This window comes from Zonotrichia leucophrys, chromosome 9, assembly GCF_028769735.1.
Source record: "Zonotrichia leucophrys gambelii isolate GWCS_2022_RI chromosome 9, RI_Zleu_2.0, whole genome shotgun sequence".
Taxonomy (NCBI): domain Eukaryota; kingdom Metazoa; phylum Chordata; class Aves; order Passeriformes; family Passerellidae; genus Zonotrichia; species Zonotrichia leucophrys.
This window is the reverse complement of record NC_088179.1, coordinates 9361422-9372295: the sequence shown is the minus strand read 5'-3', so window position 1 is coordinate 9372295 and position 10874 is coordinate 9361422. Positions and strand designations below refer to the sequence as shown.

Here is a 10874-nt window from a genome sequence, read left to right as displayed (position 1 = left end):
AAAGGCGAGAGAAGGGAAATGGTGATGAATCACCACACAGTCAGGAGCAGTGATGTAGTGCATATTTCTATGAATGGCCATTCTCTGGCTTTATTATCTACAGCTCCACGAGTTTTTTATTTCTGATTATTTGTTTGGGCGTCAGGGGGACTTTTGTGCCTGAAAACCCCTGGAAACCAAAGTTTTATGTACATACAAAAGGCACTGTAGTGACAGTGCAGGCAGTCACATCTCTGCTCAGCTGTTGCCCTTGCCCTTGACCTAAAGGGACCCTCCTTTCCACACAACCACCCAGCAGCACATATTTGGTTTCTGTGTTAATGTAGCTCTAGGGTTTTCTTGAGCTGGGCTTGCCCATTGTGCTGAACTGTGACAAATTCTTCACAGAGCAGTAGGGTTGGGTTGATTTCAGGCTTGATGTGTGCTGGGGAAATGGGGGAAGAGGTAGAATTTCTTCTAATAATGGCCTCTCCTAAACATGTTGTCCTTCCAGCTGGAGTGTACCTAAGTCTTACTGTAATTTACAGAACTGGGCACACAGAAGAGACCACAAAAGTAAGCTCTGAAGTTCACATCTCAGTGGAGTTCCCAGCAGAAAAAATCCACAAGAGCAGAATCACTTTTGTGTGGTGTTTCTCAGCATCTCATTTGGGTGGCACAAATTCTTAGCCTCTTTCATATCACGTGTGCAGGGGGGCAATGCATGTAATGTCCTTTTGTGGAGTCAAGGAAGACAGTTAAGTTTTTTTTTGAGGTGAATACCAAGGAGCAAATGAGCTTGGCTGTGCAGGATCCAAGGAAAGGCAATGAGATTTCTGCATATGTGGAAAAAGGCTTGGGACCAGGAGGCACGACAGAGGCACGCAGATGTACACTGTCCTGAGAAACTTGTGTTATTTCTAAGGACACATTTATCAAAGTACATAATAGCTATTTGGCCACAACCTATTTTTAACATCTTTTCAAGACGTAATTTTTGAGATAATTGATTTTTTGCTTACAAAAAGTAAGCGATTTGTCTGAGATGGAACAAGGTTTCAGTGAGGAATATTGTTCTCATGTTTCTTTCCAGTTTTGACCATATATTAGGAAGCCTTCCCCCAAAAATCATGCTCCAGAGAGGCAGGAGACTTTGGAAGACATGTTCAGTAAGTCTGGGCATATGTTATGATCCTTGTATGTCTCGTGTTATTCATGAGAAGTATCTGGTGAATCTCCCAGTCTCATCTCTGCAATCTGAGATTACACTTCTACAGATTGCGCTCTTAATCTACCACACAGACAGTAGTGTGACTAAATAGCACAATTACAAAAAAAAAATAAATTTAATCCTCACTTCATTACCTGAAGTAATATATTTTTTCTTCCTTTCTTTACTCTCACCATATCAGAAAATGGAGATTTCAACTTTCTCGGGACGATTAAAATGCAAGGAAGGATGTGGAGCAGTGCTCTCCTCCCCAGGCTGCAGCGCAGGGCTGCGCTCAGCAGCCCCGCACTCGCCTGCTGTGTGGAATACATATCCACGCCAAGGGGAGCTCCTCCTGCAGAACAAAGGTGGAATGCGCAGGCGGCAGCGGCCGGGGCACCGCCGAAAAACGGGGGCTGCTCCTGTGCGGCAGATGAAAGATAAATCCAGTCTCCATTGCAGGCAGAAGAATGGAGTGACGTAAGTGGTTTTCCTGCTGATTTTCATCCTACCCCAAAGAAACCTTTGGAAAAAATCCCCAAATGCTCAGCATGCAGAATAAAGATATTGGGGAATTTGCTTGAGACTCCAGTGAGGTACACTAGAGCCCCAGAACAGCACAGTAGCTTCTGTGTTGGGTGTGTGGTTTCTATCCCCTGAGCACTGTAAATACAATTTGCAGTATCTGCAGGCTGGGACGGGACTCCCCTGAACACTGCAGTTCTCACAACACAAAACCTGCAAGCTTCAATGTGCAAACAGCCCTTTCTGAATTCTGCTCACAAAAGCTTGGTGGGTTTCACTCTGATCTCAGCCACCAGCTATCCTTTTCCATTTCTTTGTGAATTATTATGGACAAAATAAGAAATATCTACTTTAATCTGGATTTTGACAAGTCTTTATGATCTACATTGTTTAGTTAGAGAAGTAAAACTGGTTAGCTCCTTCCCCAAGTTAATTTATATTTTTAATTGCTGCTAAATTAAACACAAATCATCCATGATTATTTTATATGCTTTGGAGTTTTAGGACTACATACAGTAATCGTAGCCTACTGCCCCTAGAAAAATGCCATTTTCTATTCATGGGGCAGAAATACAATAGACAGCAATGTGATTGCTGCATAACACATCACCTACCCCACAGCAATGACTGCACCTGGAAAATGTTTATTATAGCCAGAAAGACAGCCCTCCCTGTAGATATTTTAGATGTGAGTCATGATAATGACTAATAGAAAGTTACTTTACTCATAAATCTGCCTTGTCCTTAATCCATCTGTTATTCTTGTTCTTACAAAAGACAAAACAATTTAGCAGAATGTTTTTACACAGATATAATACATTTGCATGATTGACTCTCCATTGCTGCTGGAAAAGCAAGCCATTATATCATGAGAGTACAGTGTGGGAATTCCTTTCTGGATAACATTTTTGCAATGGCAGCTCCAGGTGAGCCATCTAGAGGCAAAACCAAGATTTTCTTAGGAATTCTCCAGACTAGCAGTGTAATGAATTCCTCTCAAATAAATGTCCTCAAAAGCTTGAAGCATCACATGTACCAAGGGCTAAGATTGCCATCTGTTAAATTCATAAACCTCTTACATGCTTTAATTTCCTGCATGCTCATACCATGAGTTTAACAGTTTCCTGTGCTTTTAAAAATAATTTGAGAGTGGTTTGGATTACTTTATGCTAATGTACTATCAAGAAAAGCCTATTAATTATAATAAATAATATACCAATTAAAGGAGGGATTGTAGAGTTCAAATAACTTGAAAACTCTTCTTGCTCTTGACTCAGTATGACACTGGAAAATTCTCTTAACTGGAGTCAGTTTTACCACCCATAATGTACGGCTCATGATTTTACCAGCTTTGTAAAGCACTTTATGATCTTTGACTGAAATACTAAAACACTACAATAAAGATGCATGCACAGTAAATACAATGCATGGCCACATTCTGCCTTTACTTCCCTCTTGCTTAATCCTGTTAAAACCAGAACTGCATGGTACATAAATCAGAGCAGAGAAAGCAGCCTTCTTTGCACTTAGCAGTAGCAGCATCACAACACAGCTTATGAAACGGGGATAAAAGTCACCAATCTAAAACACAGCTGGGCTTATCTTAGAATAGGGGTGGACCCTGTGGGAGAGTTTAGAGTGGGTAGCAATCAAAGGCTGATTTACTATTAAAATGGCTAAATTATTTTGAAAACGTTTCAATTCACAAATGTTCCCAATACCGTCTAACTCTACTAAAACATGAGATGGTTTTGACACCGCTCTGGCTAAAGCAGTGCAGCCAAGAGCCTGACCTCCACCACAGGACCAGCACTCAAGCTGATTACAGGGTGCAGGCTCAGCAGGGCTGGCCAGACTATTGAGTGGGAGGTGCAGCTTCAGCCCCAGGGACTCAGAGTCCCAAATCAAACTGAGACTACCCTGGTTTAGAAATTGCTGGTGTCCAGTGCAGCCACTACTACACCAGATACTAAAAGTAGACACACATGCTCTGCCTTTGTACAGCAATTGCAATGGGAAGCAGAAGTGAAAAACCTCACTTAGCGGCTTTATTCCAAGCCCACACATGGGTATCTCCACTACCCAGATCCACTCTTGGGGTCTGGAAGAGTCCTCTTTGGGCTACCAACAAGGCCTCAATGACTGTGTTAAAAAATCTGTATGAAGCCTGGGATGTAATCTGTCCATCATTGAACTTTTCCTGGTAGCACAAAACATGAAACCTACAGTATATGTCAGACTGGACCCACACTGCCTTGAGTGCTGCTGTGTGAGACTGGTCTCCCAAGGGTACAGGTTATCGCGGCTAGGAACTTTGGGAAGCAAGGAAGGATGAGAATAAGGAACAGGCTGGTGATCTCTTCCTTCCCCAAGTTCTCAGGACATACTGGGAGAGCCACTCCAGGAACACACTGTGTTCTTGTTAAAAAAATAAAGCAGATAGAGGCAAGGAGCCAGAGTAATGACTCCCACTGGGAGCTAGAATGAATCAGACAATGTCCTATACTCTGGAAACACAACCTTTTCACGTGGCATGACACTAGGCATGGAAGGGAATGGTGAGGATGCATAGACAAAGGTGAAAGTCATTCTGTGAGAGCACATGGACTCTGCCTGATTTTTTCCTCCAAGAGCTGGTGTTTTACAGGGCCCTCTAGAGACAGAACTGACCAAGTTCACAACCTCGGTATCTTGGCTATTGGGGTGTGATTTGGATAAGGAGATTGACCCCACGCCTGAGCTTCTCTGTACCTCTGGATTTGGTGAGCTGTGGGCAGCCCATGCCCTGGTTCACACCATGCTCCAGGTGTGTGCTGCTCTCTATTATGCAAGGGTTGGACTCCAGTCCCCATTTGCTGCAGACAGCTGTGGTCTCCTGGGGCTTCCCTCTCTGACCCAACACCATAATTGAACAGTTCTTTCACCTCTCTCTTTTGGGAATTACAGAGGATTTTGTTAACTATTTAAATAGTGCCAATAATTGCCTGATATCAGCCTCATGATAATAAAAGAATTCACTGATTTTCCACAGGTATGAACAGGATAAGCCTCATGTATATATCACAGACACTTATTCAGACAGAAAAAATAAATTCCATCCTACAGCTGTTTCCTAGGTAACTGAACCAGGACTACAGATACAGACTGTGCGCAGCTTAGAGTTGAAAAAACAAAATGCAGTGTTTCTTTCTGTCTCCAAACTTTTGATTTTGTGGGACTGCAAATACAATGTAAATGTTTTAAAAATGAAATATGTAACTGGAAAATATGCACCTACTCTCATATAGCCCAAATCTGAGAGTCCTGCAATATATCACTTCTCTAAACCAGCCAGAACAATCTTATCTATCATTGGATTTCTGCCAGTGCCCAAAACCCCTGGAAGCTGCAGGGAGCAGTCACCAGAAATTTTGTGGTTGTGTTTTTCAAACCTGAAATCCCATCATCTTAGGCAAATAGGCTTAATATGCAAACTGAGAGGAAGTCAGCCCTGCACAAGGGACTGCTGAAATTTCTGGTGTCTTCCAGCAATCTAAGGGCTCCCTACCATTAACAAGGCAGAAAGTCCCAGTGGATGGTACCACCTTGCAAAGGTGTGAGCATCACACAGCAAAATGTGAGTAAAATTGCTCCTTAGAGAAACTGCATACCACAGATGTGCTGCAGGAAAACGCAATCAGATCCTCTGAAGCCCTGTTCTGCTTTATTTTGTCCATGAGTTAGAAGGGTAAAAATATCCCAAGAAAACTAAACACCCACACTGTCAGGGAGAGCAGCAGGTTCAACTTTGCAAAGGTATTTCTCTTTTTACACAAAGCTATGGAACAGTATTTCTGCCTTATGAATTACCACATTTTTGTGGATGAGAATCACTCAAAATATCACCCTAATGACAACAGTCTGACAAATATTTAACTGAACTGTTTTGCTGGCTCTAGGATCACAGAAGAGCAAATATATTTGATCATCATAAGAACTGAGGTGATCTAGTTTTCATCTCTTAAGGGAGTATGAAATACTCAGAAAAATCAACAAATGTAGTAATTTTAGTGTAAAAAAATAAAAATAATGACTCCCTCAGTTCTACTAAATCTATTTTTTTAAAAGATGCAAAATGTGCATGCCAGTTTGGGGAAGGAAACTCTTTAAGGAGCAACACCAAGACAAACTCCAATTCCTGTATAAAAGGATCAGAAAATAATAAATACCAGTGGGAAAAAGCAAAGTCTTCTGTTTTCATTATGAGTTAAATGCAATTTTTGGAAAAGGAGCTAGAGCATGTGCCTATCCACCCCACCCAGAAACTTGAGTTCATAGACTGGACTTCAGGAAACATGGTTTTTTGCTGAATTACATTTGTGGGGTCCTAATGAAGGCAGTGGGGCTATAAGAGGTCAAAGTCTATACAAAAATGGACTCAGCCAGTCCCTCTAGGGGTGTACAGAACCCATAGGGCCAGAGTTTATCTCTTCAGCAGTGATTTGAATGTGTTATGTTAAAGTCTATTGACTTCAGGGGATGAACTGTTAATGTATGCCTATGTAAGTGTAGCTGGAGTTAGATCACCCACAGCTCTATCCATCCCTGCAGCTGTGAAGCAGAGTCAAATCCTGATGATATGGGTTCAGTGGTTCTGGTCCATTTCACTTCCATATGCAAATTCTTAATCTGCAGGGAAACAAGTTCCCATCTTCTTTGCTTCCCATTTCAGCTCAACAACTCTGAAAATTGCTTAATCTGCCCTTTTGCCGTTCACTAGCAAAGAGGACTTGCGATAGTAACTGTTCATGTACAGCTCCCAGTAAACCAAAGAAAACAATTTTTCACCTGTACTTCTAACAGAACACCCTTAGATGACTGGAAAAAAGCTTACTTTTCCTGTTAGTTGGCTGGTCAGAAGCAAGAATTAAAACTGAACAGAAAGCACACTTTATCATCAAAATTCAGAGATTCTGTTTCAAAGCCACACACATTTGTCAAGCAAGAAGGCATTTAGCTGCTGTAGTCCCTTGCCTGAATGTACCTATTTTAAAATTTGATCACCTACATAAAACTAAGAATAGGATCATATCATTTCATTGGCTGCAAGTCATAACCTTTCCAGCTCTTGTGAATACATCAGGCAGTAAAACCCTGATGTTCCCATATATCACCTAGCTAGACACAACAGTCTCCTGGGGTGAAGCTCTTTAGTAAGCATAGCAGGTCCAGGATTTTGCAGCCCAGCCATTTCAATCTTCCCCTGGGTAACAGGGAAGTGCTTGAGGGCCAGGCTAGGCACACAAATCACAGGAGTTTGGTGCTTTCTCTTTTGACATAGCTGGCCAGGCACCAGGACACAGCCTGCTGCTACCTGTTGCCCTGGCACTGCAGATGCAAGGGTGCTAGAGTTACTCTGACTGCTTAAAAGACTAGGGATGCCTCTCCTGAATAGAATGTCATTTGCCATAGAGAATACCTGATGCGAACAGAAAGCTGCAGCCTGCCAGGATAGGGCAGATGATCTCCACATGGAAATCTGCCTCTGACTTCAGTTTTGCTTCTTCCTGCTGGACAGTCTTACTTACAAAGAGCTCAAAAGCAACCCGGAGAATTAATACATCGGTGAATTACTAAATCTAGATAGTCTGAATGTGCAAATACAAAAGGGAATGTAAAAACAGACAAGAGAGCCCTGAGGAGTGAGAGTCAGTGCCATGCTGATAATGAACTCCAAGAGCAGAATCTATTAATACTGCCTGATGAGCTTGCTCATCCACTTTATTGGAACACACTGCTAAATGTATGAGAACGCTGTACCAGAGCTAAGCTTTAGAACAGAGAAAAGACCATGATCACAAGTAAAGCTACATATACCCACCAAATTTTGTAATTCAAACTGCATGCAACTTAGAGGGTACAAAATGAAGCATATCCATGACTTGGTGTTTATTTTCCACTTAACCTTATTTCTCACACAGTTGTAATTAATCTTACACTGCAGCACAACCAACTCCCTCCAACTTCTACCAGACTGCTCCTATCTCAGGATTCATACCGGGAGCAAGCCTTGTTTGAAGAAATCCAAACCAAAGAAGCTCACTACTATCCAAAAGAGCTGATGGAAGGATCAAAGGCAGCTTAACCCAACCTCTCCCTTTAACTAATACACACCACTTGCAGAGGAAGATGTTTCCCATATTGTATACACTCTACTGTCTTTAGTACATCAGGATGCATTATAACACCAAGCTCAATGCAGAGTCAAAAAGCATATAAGGAATTAAGGTTCATTCATACTCTCTATCAGATCTGTGAACCTGACAGAATTTTTGTTCTCTTGCTTTTTGTTGCTTGTTAATTTGTTTCCATCATTCTCTCCTGGCTCTGTTCTAATCTAGCAGAATTTTTTCTATGCAGCCTGACAGTGAATTGAAAATATAAATCAGAAGGAAGGAGTTTAGCTTTGTTAAGTTCATAAGCTGCACCTTTTATGCACATAGAGAGCACAAAGTGTACACCATATGAAAGGTAGCAAGCCCCAAGTAATTAACCTCAAATACTGTAATTATCAGTGTTGTTTTCTTTTTAATCTAGACTCTTAAGAAATCATTTCAATTACTGTTTTGTTATTATGGAAACCACTTAATACAAAGCACCTCAGGTTAGAAATGCTAACAGCAGATGAACTTATGTGATCACAAAGTCTTGCAGTGATGGATCAATAGAGGGGTGGTGCAACTGGCAGGCAGCCATCAGCTCAGTTGTTCCTTCGTTATTTTAGAGCTATTTCTTGTAGAATATTCATATAAAACTAAATGAAAGATGGTTTCCTTAGGTTTACTCACTGAAGTTTTCCTGACTGATATAAGACTGGTCACAAATACAGAGAAGCTCAAGATTTCCCACTGCATAGCTAAGCCAAAATGTGCCCTTATTTCTCACTTCAGCATACCCTTTAACTTTGCAGGAATGACAGGCAGTTGGCACACACCACTTTTTTGAGGTGACTGTGCTTCTCTTCTACTCCTTTCCTCCTTTTTTCTTGGTCTACTGCAAAGCCCACTATTAAGAAAAATTATACTTTAATGACCAGTGGTATTACCCAAACAGCCCTTACTTTGTTGAGAGTTCACTAAGCCAGGCTTTCACATCTCTAAAGGAAAATAGTGGGATTTAGATGCTTCAAGCTCAACATCAATATTTTTCATAAGAAAAGAATAGACACTGTTCTCTGGCTCCATGTTCACTGAGACATCAAGCTTTTTTGGCATGGATAGCTCAATACAATGAGCTATCTGTGCTTCTAGGACCACCTCAGTGCAGGTACTCTGCTGGACTTGCTGGTGTGTAGGCTTTTTAATTCAGTTATAACTGAACTAGGAAATGAAAAATAATAGATAAACATTGGAGTCTGCTAAAAATACAGTTTGCTGATAATACAGAACATTATACAGGCAGAACATGGTTGTTACACTCACATGAACCATAGTGTCCTTATTTTAGCTCTGAAGTGTGAAAATAAGAAAAAAACACTCCATGTTTGCTTCACAATGGCAAATCACACTTTGGCAGGACATGAATTACTTTTTCCTAGGCCAAATTCTTATTTTTTATGATATTCACAAGTATCTTCATGTTCTTATGGAGCTGAGCAAACATCCCATGCACTCTGTAATGTTGCCTAAACCTATTACTCCCTTTTACTGTTTGAAGATAGAGGAGAATATATTGACACTATCTTGGCAAAGGAGAGAGTCTTCAGCAACCTCTCCATCCCTAGACACATGTGCCCCAGGACTAGAAATACCTTTTCCCCCTTACATTATATAATCATTAATAGCAATCATTTAATTGATTTATTATAATGACAAGCAACCCTGACATCCAACCCATCCGGGAACTGCACAAGCAATTAAAAATACAATCCTGCAGAAAGCATCATGAAACTGATACCATAAAATGAAATAAGTTATTAAACTTCCACTTAGAATTCTTATGAACCTATAAATATATAGTGAAGTATATTAAGTTTTTTCTCCCAAATGCAGATTCCTAGCACAGAAACATGTTGAAAAATAAGGTATATAGTGAGAAGCAAGGGACACAGGCTTCACTTCAGAGGTCTGAATAACACATTACAAAATAAATTATGCAAAAATATCTCACATGCTAACAATAAGAAATTATTTGCTCTTAGGGATGACATTCCCAAGATTTAGGATGTGTGTTCTCACTTTAATTTTTTTTCAAAACTAGAGAGAATTGTATGGTAATTGCTGATTCTGCAATAAGAGTGCTAGCAATATTGTTAACTGACTTTCCCCTCCCAGTTTCAGTTGGTAATACAGTAATTTTTCCACCTCCAGGATTATATTACCTGCCAACACAACCCCAAATGGCTTGGAAAAGAAGGGAATTTTATTGCACTGCTTTAGGCCATGTCTACATTGGGTAGTTGTACCACTTCAACCATGGTTAGCTTACATTAAGGTAGCTGGTGCGTACATCAGACTGGTTTTCAAAGTGATTTAGTACCTCAGGCTACACTATGCAGCCCTCCTCAGAGCAGACATTAATCCATTTTGCAGGAAGCCTGTTCCCTGTGGAGTTCATATCGCCCTAGCTGCTCTGCTGCCACAAGTCCTTCACTAACCCTGTGCTAAGCTGCCTTGATATTTCTGTGTCTCCAGTGTGTTGATGCTGCCTTTGCAAGATGCATTTTCTGTTTAATCATCAGTAGCCCTGCAGACATCAAAATATCAAGCTTATCTATTTGCTGTGGGACACATACACCCCTCTGGGTCCTTTCATGGATCTGTGCTTAGTTCTCAGACCTGAGTGCTCTTGCCAAAGACACTTACTCAGCCTCACCACAGGAAGATATCCTGCAGTAGAGACGTTTTCAGGGAATTGCTAGAGCAGAAAGGCAAAAGGCTGACCAAAGCTTCACTCAAGGCTGAGTTAAAGTACAGGACTCTGGTAAAAGTGCTGTAAACTAAAGGCCATCCATTCTCTTTCTCTCCATTTGGGACAAACAGGCCAAGTTTACATGGGATTTCTTGCACTCATAACTCAAGTAAAGCACTACCATAATTTCTACAGATGATAAGTCTGCTGACAGTCAGCAGCTATGTCCAGGAGGAACTGCTTCTATTTTCACTAAAATTGACTACAGAAT

At 41.0% G+C, this 10874-nt stretch overlaps 1 long non-coding RNA gene across 1 annotated transcript in view; it reads left to right on the top strand.

The window, feature by feature from the left end:
- The first annotated feature begins 1571 nt into the window (after positions 1-1571).
- Positions 1572-10874, top strand: part of LOC135451911 (uncharacterized) — a 17525-nt gene continuing 8222 nt past the window's right edge. The window contains exon 1 of the long non-coding RNA XR_010441478.1: positions 1572-1669. This is a non-coding gene — a long non-coding RNA (uncharacterized LOC135451911). The remainder of the gene's footprint in view (positions 1670-10874) is intronic.